This window comes from Choristoneura fumiferana, chromosome 30 (genome assembly GCF_025370935.1).
Source record: "Choristoneura fumiferana chromosome 30, NRCan_CFum_1, whole genome shotgun sequence".
In the NCBI taxonomy this organism is placed as follows: Eukaryota; Metazoa; Arthropoda; class Insecta; order Lepidoptera; family Tortricidae; genus Choristoneura; species Choristoneura fumiferana.
Window position 1 is genome coordinate 9,298,777 of NC_133501.1, and position 13,245 is coordinate 9,312,021.

The 13,245-nt window shown below is 38.5% G+C and overlaps 1 protein-coding gene and 1 pseudogene across 1 annotated transcript in view; both read right to left on the bottom strand.

Moving 5' to 3' along the window:
* LOC141444431 (uncharacterized) overlaps window positions 1-12,179 on the bottom strand; it is a 25,048-nt pseudogene extending 12,869 nt beyond the window's left edge.
* Window positions 1-13,245, bottom strand: part of LOC141444838 (uncharacterized) — a 42,175-nt gene that overhangs the window by 28,201 nt on the left and 729 nt on the right.

Genomic DNA, 13,245 nt, shown 5'->3' on the forward strand with positions numbered 1-13,245 from the left:
GTTATACGCGAGACGGCATGACTCAACGGCTATTTTGAAAAAAGCGAAGTGCTTTGCACATAGTGGGCATTCGTAGCTCGGTCGTGTCAAGCTATTAACCACTAAGCGGAGCGTTAGGCTAGTTTTCTAAGCGAAACCCTCATCTAACCCATGGTACTTGAGCTATTACAAGACGCTACAGCTGATGCCGTGACCACGATAATTTATAACCAACAATCTACTTACAAACATATGCCGTCTCCTATTATTGAAGAACGCAAAGTGTTTCCGCAAAGTGGGCACTCGTAGCTCGGCCGCGTCGCGCTGTGGACCCTCATGTGGAACACGAGGTTAGTCTTCTGGGTGAAGCTCTTGTCGCAGCGGTCACACTTGAACCTCTTCTCTCCGGTGTGGACCCACATGTGGTCCTTTAGGAGGGCCATGCTCTAGAAAATACGCTCTCAATAAACCAGTGATGTCCAAAGTTGTCGATTCAACTTTTAATACGAAACTTTAGCGGATGGTGCAAAACTCGCTTTGCTACCCTTTCATTTTATTCCTTTATTCATTTATTCGTTGCAGCCATGGTATTATAAGATGGCAAATAAATATTACAGTGCTACATGGACCCTGCTAGGGCCAAAGCACACAAACTATCCTTACTTACTTCTAGGATTGATGCTAATATGAATACCCTACGTAAATATCGCGTATCTGGGTGGATCAACTATTTTTTGTTGTTATTCTGTCCCGTCAGCGAGGGGACAAAAGTCGTACAGATTGATAGAAGAAATGTTGTGTCACATTATACTAACATTCTTATTAGATAACCAATTATAGAAATGGCTTAAAACTACCACACAAATGCATGTTTAGCAAATTTTAATCCTATTAACTAAACTTACGGTTCACTTAAAATTCATTACGAATTAACTATAGCTGCGAGTAATAAGAAAAAGTTAATTAACCCATCTGCATTATGTATAGCTTTACAGGGGATCCTTTTACCCTCATATTTATTTTATTTTAAAAGAAGTTAGAGTAAAACTGGAATTTGCCGAATGGCGAATTAAACAATGCTAGTAACAAGCATTTGCACAACCCTAACGATATGCGATTTTAATAGTGAAACGTGTGATCTAATAACCCCACAGTTGGTGTAAGGGATGTCATACATAGGTCCAAGTTACAATTATTAAACAAATTACTATCTACTAAATACGCTACGCGGTAGGAATCTTAAACGCAATGCGGGGTCCTATGATCACAAGCAAGCACAGTACAGCAAACGAACTTCTCAACACTAACGCCATCTAGCGACATTTCGCCACGAGAAAACCTCATTTTTGATAGGTTTGGTGATATGATGGAGAACGAAGTCAAATGTTAATTATTCTGTATTAGTTTATAGCGTACACTAGCAATTGTTAGATTAGTATGTTGTCTGAATATATGAACTATGTAATTATCTCTTGTATTGATAATTGCATGAATTTACCTGGAATATCCGTCCGCACTGCTCGCACATACAAGGCGTCTTCATGGCAGATAACTTCGTTCGTTCTTGTCGGGATGCGCGCGTCGGAAGTGTTGCGCGTATAAACGCAAGTCGCGCAATTGGACGCCGCACTGTAACAAAAAAATGTTGGGTGCCCTTTGTATGATCCAAAATGTTACGTGCAGAAATTTTTGCCAATGTTTTTTTGCATACATACTTTTTTCCTAAAATATTTTTGAATACGCAAAAAAATTGGGGGAAAAAGTCCTGAAATTTTTATTTTATTTAATTCCATATATACACCGAAATTTTATGCTTTTACAATGATTAATGTGAAAAGTAAGTCCTTGGCTGTTTGTTACCACTACGCATAAACCAAATGAACCAGGATAATTCAATCCACCTCCAAGATGCTTATGGTGTTATGACCAGGATTACTTAGTGCCATTTCCAAAATGTCTATGGTGCTATTACCAGGATAATTTAGTGCCTCTACCTGTTCGCAAGACACAGGGCCGCCGGTGTCGCACATGTCGCCTTTGTCGCTGGGGTCCCGTGGATGTATGACAGGCCTGCGCTCCACTTTTCTTACCAATCTGCCGTTTTTGTCAGCATTCATGCTTTGAGAGTCGTTGCGGATTCGATTCTGTTGGCAAAGTTATAATCAGTGAATTTTTTTTCAACTCAGAACTTTAAGTTTAGACACTAGACTTTAGATTTCCAAATATTATTATGCCTGGCCGGTTGTTATTTGAATGTTTCCCTATGGTGACTAACCACAAATTCTTAACACATTTCAATTTTCACTCACATAACATCATGCTGGGTAACGTCCTACTATTGAGAAATGCTGCGCTAGACCCTTGTGACAGATAAAAGATGGTGGATCATGTATGTTTTATATTATGATAAAGTATTCTAATACAAATTAAATTATTGCAAGTGTATTAATTTATTTATACCTTCAAATCATCCGTCCCTATCACGCAAATGCGTCATGTCTATCGTCGCTACATATTAACAAATATTATTGAGACATTACCTTCTTTTTTAAATTATACCGAAATTTAAACATTGAAAACCCGAGAAACAGCTGGGGTGGGAAATGAGCCAACAACTGTAACTTACGGATCATTATCGCTGCTGTGCGCGAAGATAGCTTCAAATGCCGCGCATGCGCTTCCTCTGACAACGAACCTAACCTCGCACGTCTCGCAGTATGGACCTTCTAACGTTACCTGGAAATAAATGGTTTAAATCAGCCTTAAATAGGCACTACCAAAGTACTGCCTTGCTAAGCGAAAGTGCTATCTCAAAAAAAAACACTGAGTTATTAATACTATTGTGTAGTTTAAAACATTCTGCATCACATGGTGTAAATGACAGCAAAAGCGAATTTTGTTGAGATCGCGCTTTTTGGCTTAGGAGGGCAGAGTAGCCAATGTAGCAAAATATCAATTACAGACATTGTTAGGTACAAATGCAATGAATAATCATTTCTCATAGTCATCATCCAGCCTATATACGTCAACTGCTGGCACAGGGCTCCTCTCAGAACAAAGGCTTGGGCATAGTTCCCAGCGGGCCCAGTGCGGATTGGGAACTTCACACACACACATTGAATTGCCTTCGCAGGTTTGTGCAGGTTTCCTCACGATGTTTTCTTCACCGCAAAGCTCGTGGTAAATTTCAAATGTAATTCCGCACATGATTTCGATAAACTCAGAGGTCGAGCCGGGGTTTGAACCACGACCCTCAGCTGAGAAGGCGATAGGTTTCAAACCACTATGGCCACCACGGCTTTTTATTCTCATAGTATTTCTAGAAAAGTTCGTATTGTCATTCTACTTCATGCTACCTTCATGCTATCTGTCATGCTACCCTCGGTCTCAGTATGCATCAAGACAGCGTAGGGAAAGGTAGTTGGGGAGATCAAATAATCGATATGGAGTGGTTAACACCAAAGTAAGATTTTTATTCGATTTTGTTTACACTAATTCTCTATAAAATTTGATCGAAGGGTTATTAACACTCAGTGTGATATACTTCAACTCGTGGTTGACATTTGTCACTAATAAAATAAAGTATCTATTTATTTAATACAAACATTCTCATTATTAAAACAATAAGTCATAGACACGTCAGCAGCATTCGGAAGTAGTCGTGTGTCCGATTTTCACGATAAGAACGGATTATTGACTACATCTGTCTGTTACGCATGTGATGAGTTTTTTTAATAAGTTTTAAATTTTCATAAGAAGTGAAGTCTCATGTTGGCATAGACTTACCGGTTTTTGTCGGCTAAACGGTGTTTCTTCTTCTTGTGTAGAAAAAAAAAAAACATCTACCTTTCTTACTCCGAAAAGTGTACCCACAGAGCTCGCAGACGAAATCCGAAACGTGTTTGATGGTATGTGTCCCATGTACGTTTGTTAATTTACCGGCAATAAAAGGTAAAAAATTTGAATCATAGAATTCACTAGCCTTCCAGTACGATGAACTTTGAATGAATAAATGAATGAAGCTTCGCTCGCGGGCAAGCGTGACTCTATAGGATTTACTAAATATCATGGGAATTTTACAGAAATTAAATTAACAAAATCTGTTGGTCGTGTAAACTAATGTTGTAATGAAAAAAATAGATAATTATCTAACCAATTCTATAACTATTAGTTAGATATCTATTCAATAAAAAAAAATTGATGTCTTGAACTATGATTGAACATCGTTTTAACAACAGTTAACAGTTTCATAAATAAACTGAACTTTTTACCAACGACTCAAGTTTTTGTGGCAATGCCAACAAATGCTCCGGAATCCGAATTAATGAACGGGTATATAGAGCTTATTAAGTAAGGCCAGAAATGTTACAGAACGATCTAATGAAACGATAATAAGGAACTCACTCGAATTTTCGCAGGACAGTGGGGAATTGGGTATTTGTCCCCAGCGTGCCATTTTCCCTCAATGCTCCCTGGACACACCCCTGAAAAAATATTAATTTAAGCCGAAAAGCTCTTACGTACTGAGTTTGTCTTTATTCTGCAATAACGTGAGCTTGACAATTTCCCTTAATGATTGTTTTTTTTGTGAATCTTTTTGTATTTTTATTCAATTCCAATTTTTACTTTTACGGTCATCCGTAAAACCTAATTGAAAATACAACTGATGGGATTCCATCAGTGGTGGTACGGTATAGCACGCGTACGGAACTACCGAGGACCTGGGTTCGATTCCCAGTGATGGTCTTATTTCTGGATTTTCCGTGGCCACTGCTATATATTAATTTTGTCGAAAAGCTCTTCGACGGACAATTTTCTGTATCGAAAAACGAGATTGACAAGTTTTGACTTACAAAAACAGAGAAATTTGATTTACAAAAAATATATTATTTTTAAAAGCTAAAAACAGTTTTTTTTTGTGGTGATTTCTTTAGTAGATGTATGGATTGTCAATACGATTTAGCAATAAGAAGGTAGTACCGCGGTGCGTGATTCAGATTATTTGACTGTAATTGTTTGTTTCAGGTGCAAGTATACGTTCTAAGTATAAATACCTGTTCCTAGTGACGAACGGGCAGCCCTTGCAGCTGAACTTCTCTGTGTGCTGCGCCGTGAGGTGCTTGCGGAGTGCGCGTGCGCTCTTAAGGCGGCTCTTGCATATGAAACACTCGTACGCACCCGACGCCTGCAATTACAAAAGTGTAAAGGAAACACACAACTAAAACGCGACGCTACGCCACACCACCCAACGTGTGTCAGTACTTATCAATCCCATAGGCCATAGTAAATGTGCGGAGGTCCATATGAATGAACTGAAAAAATTACTTTGCTCACCCGCGAATCTTATGATAGCTTATGACAGCTTATGACAGACATTCTAACATCCTGTAGTATGGTGAAATGGTTGTGGGTGGAGGAATTGCGTGAACACACATTTCTTGCATAAACCTAGCTATTATAAGGTCGCGGGTGAGCAAAGTAATTGTCCTAGTTCATTTAAAGAGTAATTGTATTGTGTTGCATTGTGCCGCATGCCACATACCTCGCTGTGCCGCACGACGTGCGCGTCGTATCTGTCCCGTACGAGGAATCCACGGTAGCACACACTGCATTTAAATGGGGCGCTCTGTAACAGGTGGTTAAGAGAACAAAGTATTACATTATTGAACTCTACCCGCGGTTTCGCACGCGTGAACCATTAGATCCAGCTGTTCTGAATTTCCGTGGGAATATCGGGATAAATAGTTATTTGTGTCACAAGGGAGCAAAATGGTGTATTTAGGGCGAGGGCGTACATTGAATCCAGAATGTAGCGAAGGATTCTACAATAGAATCCTAAGCGTAGCGAGGGATTCTAAAGTAGAATCCTGAGCGTAATGAGGGATTCAAGTGTTAACGCCCAAGATGTAAATAATTTTGCTCCCGAGTGGCTCAACAACTTTTCACATCGAGCAATAAGAGTAGAAAAAAAAATCAAAATATTATTAAAGAACAGCCAGCATAGAAAATAGCGTACCTTTACAATTATCAACTTCAAAAATTGTCATTTGCAATAAAACTTAGAAAAGCCTTGAACAGAAAAGTTGCACTTTGCTCCCTCTCGTCAGGGAGGAAAAGTTACTTTTCTGAAGGAGAGGTGTGAAAAAGTAATTTACCTATGTGTTATTCCAAACATCCAGCTACACACTAGTAGTGTTGTATCTAGATACTAAATTTAATCCAAAACCGTCCAGCCGTTTTATTGTGAAGGAGTAACAAACAAACACACACATTCACAAACTTTCGCATTTATATTATTGTTATTAGTCAAATAATATACTAGGATAGGAGCTCTTAGAGCTGATGAGTGTTTGTCACTGTACTTAAAATTGCTAAAAGTGGCTCCGAAGCGGTAACGTTTTGTGTCCTCTGCCTACCCCACTAAACTAACTATGGTTAGCTATAATTCAGCTATAATTCCGGTATCTTCTAATTAGGGTAAAATTTTTAAAACGCAACTAAAACCAAAATCCCTCAAATAGGTGTCTTAAATCCGCCTATTTTATGAAAAAAAAAAAAAAAACATTGTTTTTTTGAGACCAATGCCAATTGTTGAAGCGCACTTCCTTTCGAACATACAACTAATAAATTATATATTTCACTACCTTACCTTATAATTACTGGTCTCCTGCCGCTTCTGTATCTCTGCTATCTGTTCATCATAGCTAAGTGTAGTAATAGTGAACAACGACTCGTCTAAGTTGTCGGTGGTTTTACGTCGTTTCACATCTGACACTTTGTACCTAAAAAAAAAGTTTTTTTGGATGATTGTACTTTATGTATACTGTATTTGCATTATCATCCAAAATACATTTCTTCTACTAAGTCTCTCGAGTTAAGACAGACGGACATGACAAAACTATTCCTTTTTTGTTATTTCAACAACAGAACCTTAAAAAAGAACACTTACTTATCCATAGTAGTCATGGGACTCTCTTCCTCCTCCTTCTTCCTCACAACCTTCTCCTTCTTTTTAACCTTCACTTTCTTCTTCAATTTCCTTTTCTTCTTAACATACACTTCACTCAACACTTTATCATCACTATCGTTCGCTTCTACAGCATCATTTGCCTCAACAGGTGCTTCAATGAAACCAGCATCATCATCATAGTCATTACCATCATTGAACTCATCATAAAACTCTGTATTGTTTTTCTCATCTTTTATTAACTCAACTTCAGCTATTGGTGGTACTTTTTCGTCAAAATCATCGAATTCCTTGACTTCTGACTTAACGATGATTTGGTCGTCTTTGATATGGATGTTATAGTCATTTGGGTCGTAGTACTGATGCGTTAGCGACGATCTTAGTTTGTTTTGACGACGGTTTATCGAACGAATGTCGCGTATAGTGATCTTTAAAAAAATAAGGTGTATTTAAAACATGATTTTGGATTAAGAAACAACTAGTAAACCACTTATGGCTGTAGGCTTGTCCACTATGTAGGCCACACTGAGGAGGACTTTGGGAGGTTGATGTAAAACCAACAAAACTACTAATGTGAAATATGGTGCGAGTCCCCCTCCGTTCCCAGTCGTCCATAATGGATTTTTCCCGACTCCAACCTCCTTATAAAGCACATCATATAACATAAAAGTAAAAGAAGTAAACAAAAGAAGGGCCCAGCGTCGTTGGCCCGTAAGTCGACTAAACCCAGAAAGATTATTTCCCGATAGTTACACAAAACTATGGATGGAAATGTCGTGGCTTTAGTCATATTATTATCATTATTATGGTCCTCAATCAAGGTGGTATTTTTCCTGGAAAATTATGCTACTTTAAAAATATAAATCTAACCGATTTCTAGGCAATTGTAGTCATGTCCTATTGTGCAACAATAAATCAAGCAAAAATCCAGCGAATCGGAAACTAACCCAAAAAAACTTAGAACGTTTTACATATTTTTGGGATGGTGAAATTGATACATACAGAGAAAATTACTGTTTCTTGTGCAATTTGCTTGAATAGCTATTATTAAATGTTATTATAACGGATAACTCACGTCTTAAACCGAGTTTAGCTCGCCATGTTTCGGGCTATTTCGTAGCCCTTCCTCTCAGGAGCACGCGAACCGGCGGCTGCCGCAACACGCACACTACGCGCCACCGCTCTGCTCGCACGACTGTCCGACGAAACTAACACCGGCGCACAACTACCCGCATTCTAATCGTCATTTTTATTATCAATGTCTAATGTAGGGTAGCACACAACACTAACAACATCACTCCGTAAAGGCACGTTCACACCAACCGATGACGCAGCACGAGTATTTAATACTGTTTTCCAACTCGGGGGTACCGACCAACCGCAATAATGGGTGGCGCGTAGTGTGCGTGTTGCGGCAGCCGCCGGTTCGCGTGCTCCTGAGAGGAAGGGCTACGAAATAGCCCGAAACATGTCGAGCTAAACTCGGTTTAAGACGTGAGTTATCCGTTATAATAACATTTAATATGAGTGAGTCTCACGGTAGTTTCATGAATAGCTATTGCTATAGCTGTGGCTGGATTAGTTTGACTGTTTTAGAACACCCTTTTAGACGTTATCATAATAAGAATTATTAATAAAAAACGCGACTGCCTGCGTGACTGCTTGGTGTTACTCACATACTGATTGGCATGAGGCAACCCAGTGAGCAGTTCATGGGTCCTCAGTACTTTGCCTTTAAAACGGGCGGCTGCCAGCAGTCGCGACGTACATTCCCAGCACAGTTTCTGCGGTAGCTTGTCTTCCTCGCTCAACTGAAAAAAAGAGCTTTACCAGATTTGTATGTCATAGGGAGGGGAGATACGTTAAATTAATGTCGTATTAACATCACCAAAATAAATAATTTTCATATTTAGGCATCTTTGAGATATGCTGCTTAGAGTGCATCTTGCTTCTAAGACATTGTGCCCTTTGGCCATCTTGCTTATTGTTAACTAAGCAAAAACCCCCGACATTGTCACTTCAAAGTTCAATATCTCAAAAACGGCCGAACCGATTTTGATAAAACATGTCTAAGAACCATCGCTAGAAACCCTGCTTTCAAATAAAAGAAACCGCATGCAAATCGGTTCACCCGTTTAAGAGCTACGCTGCCACAGACAGACACAGACACACATAGCGGTCAAACTTATAACACCCCTCTTTTTGCGTGGGGGGTTAAAAAATAAACCTCGTCGCATATGCTGAACCTGAGCCTTTTGTCACATATTAGCGCATATATATACCGTGCATATATATGTTTTTTGGACACCAAATGTTTTCTCTATCTTTGTTTCTTTCAAAGATTTAAACAGTGTTTAGCGTACAACGTGCAGGCAGTAACATAACAACTCACAGTCATTCCGCTGATTTCTGCGTACGCGTGTTCCAACTTGTAGTCCCTTATGTTGTACATCTTGCTATCAGTTGCCAAGCATATTCTGCAGACCTGCAATGTTTTTAAAATTCAAATTCATATCTTTATTCAGTAAGTAGGCCACAATGGGCTCTTTTACAAGTCATTTTTTTTAAACTACCAGCGCTGCGCCGCAAGAAACTTGGCAGAAAGTTTTTTTTTTTCCAAAATAAAAATAATTACAAAGTAAATACTACAGTATAAAATGAAAGAAAAAATTACATGAGAAAAAAAAATGTAATAAAATAATACAGGGATGTATGGAGTCCCTTTGTTACAAAACTAAAACTAAACAACTATATCTACCGAAAATACAAACTGAGACATGGATGCACAGAAAAACCAGAAAAAGAGACCAGCACTGGGAATCGAACCCAGGTCCTCAGCATTCCGTGCTGCGTGCTATAACTCCTACACCACTGCTGGACAGGAATCTAGACACGAATTTTTCCTATGCATACATATCTCAGGTTGCTTATTTCTTCTTTGCTACTTAAGCAGCAGCACTAGCGACATCTATGTGGCCTCGACAGACGTCACACTCTTTCGGAACTAACCGCTCACCCAGACAAGAGATGTCGCTACTAAGCAATCAAATTATGATTGGTTCTTTGGAGGATATCGATATGGTTTCACGGGATACCTGTAAAATTAACAAATTTGGAGTTGAAATAAAAAATACAAAAAGACTCCAAAAAACCAATCATAACTATATCTACGTTCAGTTGAAGTGTAGAATGCTTCCGCCGTCATAAATTTAAAAACAAAGAAAAAAATATATTGGATTCTCCCAATATATTGGAAGTTCCCAATCCGCACTGGGCCCGCGTGGGAACTATGGCCCAAGCCCTCTTGTTCTGAGAGGAGGCCTGTGCCCAGCAGTGGGACGTATATAGGCTGGGATGATGATGATGATGATGGATTCTCCCAGTGTCATAAATATACTTAAAATGATTGAGTAATATATATACATTTCAGGTTAAGTAACCATTAAGCTTTTGTGTTATCATGTGGCATTAATTGACCTAGTTCCAAAGTAGGCTTGAGTCTGTCCTGAATGAACTAAAAAGAATGAATTCTCATCGCGGACCGAAAAGAACTAGTTCCTCGTAAACGATCTTAATCGGTCTCAGTCTCGGTCCGCGCTCCTTTGGCTCCGGAGCTAAAACGGAGCGGGAGCTGGGAGTGAGCGAGTGAACAAGGAAACGAATAGGTAAAGAGCGGAGCGGGACGGCATGGCGCGGTGCTCGGTCGATGTGAACGAGACAAATAGTATTATTTCAAAGCGTATACTGCTCAAGTGCGAGAGAGACGCATTTATTTTACATTTTAAATTGTCCGCTTGTTTGATGATACCAAAGAACAATACTTAGAAAACCCGAATAAACGAAACTAAACACTACGACAAAAAATAAATATTTGATTTTTTTTTATCTGATTACAACGTAATATTTTTATTATACTTCTTATTTTTTAACATCTTTAGCTTCCAGTTCAGTTCATGACCGATTCGAGTCTAAACTCGCTCCCTTCCCTTTCCCTTTCCCTGTTTCGGTCGAAGCCGCTCGGAGCTAAAGGAACTAAAAGACCGAACTAGTTCATTTGACCCATTGACTGAGATCGGAGCGCTCCCTTTAAAGACCGAGCGGGCGCAACTCTATTCCGAAGTAAGCAAAGCTTGTATTATGGGTACTAGGCAATGAATAACCTTGGTTAAATAGATATTAAATAGCTAAGACTCAAGAACATTCATATTTTTCTTAGAAATATTTGCCTCGACTGGGGATTGAACCCCCAAGCTCAAGATTCATAGTCAGGTTCTCTAAGCACTTAGCTATCATTATGTTAATTAAATTAGATCATTGACCATCGATCTTACCCTCAGAGCGGCTGGTGCATCTAGATCGTCAGCTAAATCCTGAAAAAAAAATTTTTTTTACTATGTAAGTATATAAAGCAAAGCTGGCCAAACCAAACCCAGGCCAGCGTGACACAAAATGGCCCTATGTTACTCTGAGGATGAATTTTGGTTGAGTTCGAAACGCGACGGTTTGTATGATTTGCGTGTGTTCTTACAGTGTACAGATGGATGAACTGAACTAACACACATTTGTTGCGTAGACATAGTTCATTAAAAATTAAGTTGTTTTGTTATAAAAGATTTCGACTGTAAGAAATATAAATAAATATAAAAAAAACACCTGTGCAACAACCGGGACAGCCCCATTCTTGATCTTCCGCAGCCCACACCGGGTCTCGTAGAAGTCTTCATTCCGGAAGTGCTCCGAGCATATGGTACTCCTGTCTTTGGGCTCCCAGTCCGACATACCCAAGGCTTCTGTCCACGCATTACGGAGGTTCTGCTCTTTCGGGAACCTGGAAAATTGGGTGTAACACAAGTTAATTACTACTTACTGTTTACTAAAGTTTACCTGCGGCTTTGCACACGTAAACTATTCGATCTGGTAGTTACAATTGAAATTCCAGGACTATACTAAATTCCCGTGGGAATTTCCAAAATTTACATCATGGTTTTCATTGAGGTTGTGTTAAGAACAACTGTCCAAATTTTCAACTCTAAACCCAGCAGTTGAATTCTATCCCTATCCCATGGGATTATTGGGGTAAAAAGTATTCTGTTTTAATCCAGGTTATAAACTAGCTATTGACTAAGGATATCCGCGAGAGGTATTTGAGTGATTTGGACCTGTTCAATGGTGCAGTGAATATTATTTCGAGTTGTCCGGTATTGGAAGATGCAGTATGAATTTACAGGTTCATCAAGCACTCCTTTGCAGCCAGATAATCTGGACATTGCAATAGGTGTTTGATGAATGTGGACATCGAGTCTTTCAATGAAGTTGGCATAGTCACACAGATGCACTTAAGCCTCAAAAAAAAAAAAACTAGCTTTTTGCCAATTTTCATCCAAATCCGTCCAGCTGTTTTAGCGTGAAGGAGTAACAAACATACTCACAAAATTTGGCATTTATAATATTATAGTAGGATACCAAAACTGGTTTCTCTTTCCCACTCAGAACTCTAGAGGCCCCTTATGGTGTTAAAAATTGCTCCATTACCCCCAAAGCACCCAGTATCCCAATAGATTAAAGAGAGCCTTGTACAGTCAAGTTCATAAACCTGTGAGCAAAATTTTGATCAAAAATATCTGAACTACTATTGTTAAGGGCATAGAAGCGTGTTTAGATATATTTGATTAAATTTTTGCTCACAAGTTCATGCACTCGACTGTACACATAAATAACTCATATCAACATGAACAACATATACCTAACTCAAATATTTCAATTTAAGTGTGCAGAAAATAAAAAAAAGGTACTAAAACTACTAAATTAATAGTCGCTTTAATCATCTCTAATTGCATACTATTGAGATTGGTTTTTTTTATAATCTTTTTTTCTATTTTTTATTTAAATTCTAAATTTTTACTTTTACACACATGGAATGCCGAGGACCTGGGTTCGATTCCCAGTGCTGGTCTTATTTTTCTAGTTTTTCTGTGCATCTATATTTCAGTTTACATACTATTGGTTTAAAACAACATTCAATTTATGTAAATGTAAAATAATTACATTACAGACAATAAACTGATGCGTTTATATATTTTTTTAATAGGAATGTTTATTTAAACTACACAAATTATGCAGTTACGTAACAGAAGAATAAAAATATAGCTTGACCCATGGCATTCCATGCAAAATTAGTTTATGACATATAAAGAATATTCTTTTGTCCAAACTTCTAAATATCAATTTGTTTTATTCAAAAAAATAATGCTCAATTACTAGCTTTTGCCCACGGCTTCACCCGCGTGGAATTCGGTTAT